Here is a 6,169-nt window from a genome sequence, read left to right as displayed (position 1 = left end):
TAGCCCGTGTGCGATCCTTCCAGCTTCCCTGACGATGCTTTCTTGATCTCTGCATCAACACTCTTCATTCAGGCATCTGGACAGTGTGCACTTCTGTTTCCCCCCTACCCCCTCATGGTCCTTCTCTCTCTTCATCCTTCCCACCCAACCAGATCCAGAGGCCCATTCAGGAATCCTCTTCACTTTTCATTTCTCTGTTTTAGCTTTACTTCCATGTGATCATACAAAATATGCATCGCCGTGCTTCTCTTCCCCACCTCCAGCTTCCATGCCCAATTTCCCATGCCTGGGAAGCAGGTTCCTTAGTGGTTTTTTTTCTTTTTTGGGTCACACTGGCGATAGACAGGGGTTACTCCTGGCTCATGCACTCAGGAATTACTCCTGACTCGGGGAACCATATGGGAAACTAGGAATTGAACCTGGGTCAGCCGCGTGCAAGGCAAACACTCTACCTGCTGTGCTATAGCTTCAGCCCCAAGCAGATTCCTTTGGATCACATTTTTCATGTTTCTTTCTCACTCAGCTTCCGGCGGGGCCCAGCCAATGAGAAGCACTGGAAACAGGATGTGAGGACTCAGGGGCGAAGGGAGTGTGCCACTTACCTCCTCACATTCATTCCTACTCTGACACTGTGACTTTTACAGGTAAAACACACACATACATACACAACACATACACACACACAGCACAGAAATTTCTCCTCCACAGAACAAAAACTTCAGTTAAAAAAAACTTATTGAGGAACCACAGACTCTGTGGGCCACAGGGAACAGGAGGAGAGGTTTTTTGTAGCTGAGGAAAGGATAACAGAATAATATTCTCTCCTGGACAAAAGAGCAGGAAGTGAGCCTGGGTGCAAGATACCAGATGAGTACAATCAAACTGGAGGAGGGGCAGCGTGCTCTCCCCCACGCAAGATTTGCCAAACACAGAAATTTATCTTCCAAGAGTTAAAGGATTCGCTGGATGGAACGTCTAGCCTCAGGTTCTGGCAGAGAAGACTTCAGACTAAGAAAAGCACAAAGAAATCTCCACCCATCAACAAGCAGGTACAGGGAAAGGAGCAACCTCTGGGAAGGAATGTGAGCGTGGAGAGAAATCCCCATGGCACAGCTATGAAAGGAAGGTGGGAAGCTTGGAGCAAGGGGACAGCTCAAGGAAAAGGCTGGCACCTGCCTCTTCCTCTCTCCTCCTCTCGCTCCCTTCCTCCCTCTCTCTTCTCTCTCTCACTCCCTCCCTCTCTCTTCTCTCTCTCCCTCCATCCCTTTCTCTCTCTCTTCCTCCCTCTCCTGTTTCTCCCCAAGTCTCTCTCCCTCCCTCTCTGCTCCCCTCTCAGATATTAAGGGAAAACCCACTTTCCAAAGACAAAGCAATCAACAGAAGCATTCAACCGAGGTCAGAGTAACCATGCAGCACTGTAGCACTGACCTCCTGTTGTTCATCGATTTGCTCGAGCGGGCCCAGTAACGTCTCCATTGTGAGACTTGTTGCTACTGTTTTGGGCATATCGAATACATCGTGGGGAGCTTGCCAGGGTCTCCGAGAAAGATGGAGGAATCGAACCCGGGTCGGCACTGTGCAGCAAACACCCTACCCGCTGTGCTATGGCTCCAGCCCTAGAGTAACCATACAAGGAATTAAATTTGCTACAATTCCTATGTTCAAGGTGCTAGTTGTGGAATGATTCGGCAGTCCTTTATTGATCAGTAAGGAGAGGGAAGTTTATTGAAGATGAAAAGCAGAGCCTGCCCTGCCCCGTCTAACACTGTAGCCGCCCCTGAGACAGCACCAGCAGGTCAGGCTGCCCCTGAGCCACCTGGAGACTGGGCGGGCGTGTCCTCTTGGTGCCTGACTTCTGGTGATGTTTATCTCCTCAAGTGCATTTTCTCACACTGAAGAGTGCCACCTGCCCCAGGTAAAGATCTCCAAGTCCAAATACATTTCTATTCTTGACCCATTTATGAGGCTCAAGATTGACTTAGGGCTCACAGGTGGAGCATCATTGCATGACCCCAACCTCTTGGGAAACCCAGGTTGTGATAACGCCCCGAGTCCTGGCTGCCCCTTGCACATTTCTGGGGCTGAGAACAGGAGATCAAGGCCAAAAGGACAAGCAGGTGTATCTACAGACAAGGGCTAGTCCCCCACCCCCGCTTATCCTTGGATCCTTCCAGATTGGGCCAGCGGGACGCCCGTCTTCCACTCCCCACCAACTGACTAGTCAGCCAGAACCAAGAAGCTGTTTGTCTTTCACTTCATTGGTTCCAGATGTGGGGCTTCCAGGTGGCCCCTAAACTCTGATCCCTGAACCCCAGCCAGCCAGGGGTAGGATTCCAGGAGAGCTCCTATAGAGGGAGGAGGGAAAGGACCACGCTGAGAGCGGACCCTCAGCATCTGAGGCCTCCCCCCAGCCAAGCAGCCCATGCTCGCCTGTAAACAGAATCTTCCCTCGTTGTGATTTTGCAGTGGAAGCATCAAGGCTCAGGCCAGGAGTCGCGTTTACGGTTTCGCCGTACCAAGTCACTGCACCACACACCCCAAATTGTCAGTGTCCCTCCACCATGGTCCCTAGGTCCCTCCTCATCCTCACATCGCGCCTCTTCCGCTCTCGCTTTGGCAAACTCAGTTCCGTTGGCAGAATCTCGGGATTCGTTTCCGGAGGCCGTTGTCTCTTCCTCGGTTCTCTTAGGCCACCAGCGGAATATGGAAATCTCTGAACACCTGTGTCCTGGGATCCAGAGGCGCTGCGAGAGCCGCCAGCAGCTCAAGGGCTCCCCCCAGAGGACGCCGGGAAAAGGAACCAATTGGGAGGGACACACACACACACACACACACACACACACACACACACACACACACACACGTGTGCAGTGCCCTTCCTCCCTGAGCAGACGGCACCTGACCCCACGGGAAACAGGTCTGAGGTGGGATGATGCAGGGGGAGCCAGGGAACCTCGGGGCTGCAGCTCTGGCCTTTCTGGTGCAGATGATGAGGATGTGGCACGTGTGTCCAGTGTCCAGACAGCTCCTGCTCGCTCCACCCCTACCCAGGGAGCCGGGCAAACTGGGTTCCACCCCAACGGGCACAGCCAACCTTGGCTTTCGGGCACAGCTTTGCTAATTCTCACATCAGGCCTGGCCAGCAAAGCCCCCCTGACTGCGAGGGGACTGTGAGCAGCCAGCTGAGAAGAGCGGGAGGCTGCAGGGCCCAGCCCACCTCCTCCGCAGAACCTGAGCCCTCTCCCGCAGCTGCCCTTTGAGGGGAGGCTGGGACCTCACCCCCGCCCCCAGCTCAGGCCTGGGACTGTGAGCCCAGCCAACCTGGCAGAAACCGGGGGATGCACGGCTTCTGGCAGCCAGCAGACCTGGCAGCCAATTCTGGCTCTAGCTGTGCCTCCCTAAGGCGTACAGTGAGCAGCGCCTTTATGAAAGCCGGCAGGGAAAAAGTGGAGAAAACCAATATATAGATTTCTGTTTACTTTGCTCCTTTTGTGTGCGTCTTCCCTACTTGGCTCCGGAGATGTGCTCCCCGCACCCTGCACACTGCTGGCACCCTCACTCTGGCCCTACAGAGGGAAGCAGGCACCAACAGCTGGCCTGCTGGGGGCCAGGTGGCCTCTGGACTGCCCACAGCTCTCGTTTCTCAACTGGGCATGAGAGGGGCCTCCTGCATGTCCCGGGATATTCCAAGGGGGTATGGGTGGAAAGCACATTGATGGGGTACCCTGGTGTGAGGGCAAGGGTACAGAAAGAAAACAGGGCCACGTGGATAACCGCTGGGGAACTCTGCTGTATTTCTGGGTATCTGCTTATTCTGAGAGTAGCACGCGGCTCCACGTGGGGCGAATGTTGCCCTCATTCACGCATCCATGAGGGAAATGCTTTAGTAAACAGCGACTATGTGCCATGTGAACAATACACACGTGCAGATTTGGTGCTGACATCAGGTTCTGTGTCTCATGTGCAGATTCAGAGCCCCAAGGGCCCTGAGCACGTGGAGGACCGAGCAGTGAAGTAGGCAGAAACAGGAGGGTTTGAGAGGGGAACTGCTGGTGGCCAACGTAGGGCTGATGAGGCAGTCCCTGGGGAGGAGCTGGGGCGGCTGGCCAAAGATGTTCTCTCCATGAATGCGGATGTTGCCTTCAGCAGCGAGGGTTTCTTAAGAGAGCTCTGAGGAGAGAGACAGACAGAGACAAAGACAGAGAGAGAAAACCCCTGCCATAGAGGCAGGTTGGAGGAGGGGAGGTGATGGGAGGGAACCCGGGGAACTGGAGCTGAGAAATGCACATTGGTGGAGGGATGGGTGTTGGAACAGCAGCTGGGGTGCTTGCCTGACACAAGTCAACCTGGTTCAATCCCTGGCATCCCACACGTACATAGGGCATCGAGTTTGCCGGTAGTGATTCCTGAGTGCAGAGCCGAGAGTCACCCCTAAGCACCACCATGTGTGGCCTAAAAACCGACAAATAAATAAAATCTCCATCAGTAATGCTGTAGTGGGAACAGGAAGTTGACTATACTAGATGCCAGGATGATGGGGATTATGCCGTGGCACCTGGGTTGAAGTCTGGGCTTAATTTTTACTATTTGTGCAGCCTTGGAAAAGTAGCTGAACTTGTCTTAACCTCAGGTCCATGAATATTGGCCATGGAAAAACCTCCTAAAATTAGTAAACTGGAGAGAGAGTACAGTGGGTACAGCACTTGCCTTTTACTGAAGACAAACTCATCTGGCCCTTGGGAACCAGCCCCTGGGCATACTGTGGGCTACAAGGACCTGACTAATACCCAACAACCTCCTGGTTCTCTCCCCTCAGTCTTATTGTCTTCCTGAGTGCAGAGCCAGGAGCCACCCCTAATTAGGAATCAGCTACTAACTAGCATTCTCTTAGGGACAGACCCAGAAATGTGAACTTGGACTACCTTAGGCCCAAAGACGGCATTTATTACCTTGTTTTCAGCATCGTTGAGTCTGTGCTTTGGATATATGGCTAAACCACTCTACCACATCACCAGAATAACCCCCCACCCCCCATTACTTCCTTTTCTCATCTTCTTCCTTTCCCCTTGATTACTTTCCTTCTCTGTCCTTCTCCCTAACTTCTGGGGCTAAAGCGGGGGGTCTTAGCATACCCCCTTTGCGACATTAAATTTCCTCATCCAGTTACTCCATATGTGTCTCGGGCTGGAGCGATAGCACAGCGGGGAGGGCGTTTGCCTGGCACGCGGCCCACCCGGGTTCGATTCCCAGCATCCCACATGGTCCCCAGAGCACTGCCAGGAGTGATTCCTGAGTGCAGAGCCAGGAGGAACCCCTGAGCATCGCCGGGTGTGACCCAAAAAGGAAAAAAAAAACAGTTACTCCATATGTGTCTTCTGGATTACTTCATTCAACACAATATCTACCAGTTCTAATTGCAGCAAATTGTTTCTTTGTTCCTTGCAGCTGCGTAGTATTCCACTGTGTATGTTCCACTGTATATATACACCACATCTTCATAATTCATTCATTTGTCATTAGACACCCAGGTTGGTTCCATCTTAGCTATTGTACTGGGTGCAACAATGACTGATGGTGCGCATACATCCTTTTGAAATTCTTAAATTAAAAATTTGTTTAGTCACCATGAAATTAAAGTTATTTATTCCTGATTGGATTTCAAGCATATATAGTTTCAACACCAATGTCTTCACCGGAGCCCACTCTTCTCTCCACCAGACCCCCCTCCCGCATTTGCCTCCCACCCACCAGTCTGCCTCTACACCAAGCATAACTTAACTTAAAAGATCAACACCTCCTCCTGCCAGTTGATCTTCCTTCCACCATCACAGCTGCCCTCTCCCTGTGCTATCTCCCAACCCTCTCTGCTGGTACATCTCCTACTACCAGTTCTCATGTTGTTTCTATTCTTCAGTGCGAATGCTTTTATGTCCCAGGGGAAGATGCCCCAAAGTGGGATTGTTGCATCATAATGATGTCACAGTCCAGTGGTGCTGGTTACCTGGTACAGTGAGCCAGTTCTAATGCAGCCTGTGACTGATGATCACAGGCGCAGACTACAGGCTGATAGCCAATAGACCCGTTTATTCAGGGCAAGTGGTATGTGTAATGCCGTATGTGAAGGGTGAGGGCCGTGGTAAGGGGAGGCAAAGGGGAAGATGAATGGAAA

This window comes from Sorex fumeus, unplaced genomic scaffold, assembly GCF_029834395.1.
Source record: "Sorex fumeus unplaced genomic scaffold, SorFum_2.1 ptg000002l, whole genome shotgun sequence".
In the NCBI taxonomy this organism is placed as follows: Eukaryota; Metazoa; Chordata; class Mammalia; order Eulipotyphla; family Soricidae; genus Sorex; species Sorex fumeus.
Note: the sequence above shows the minus strand (reverse complement) of the source record.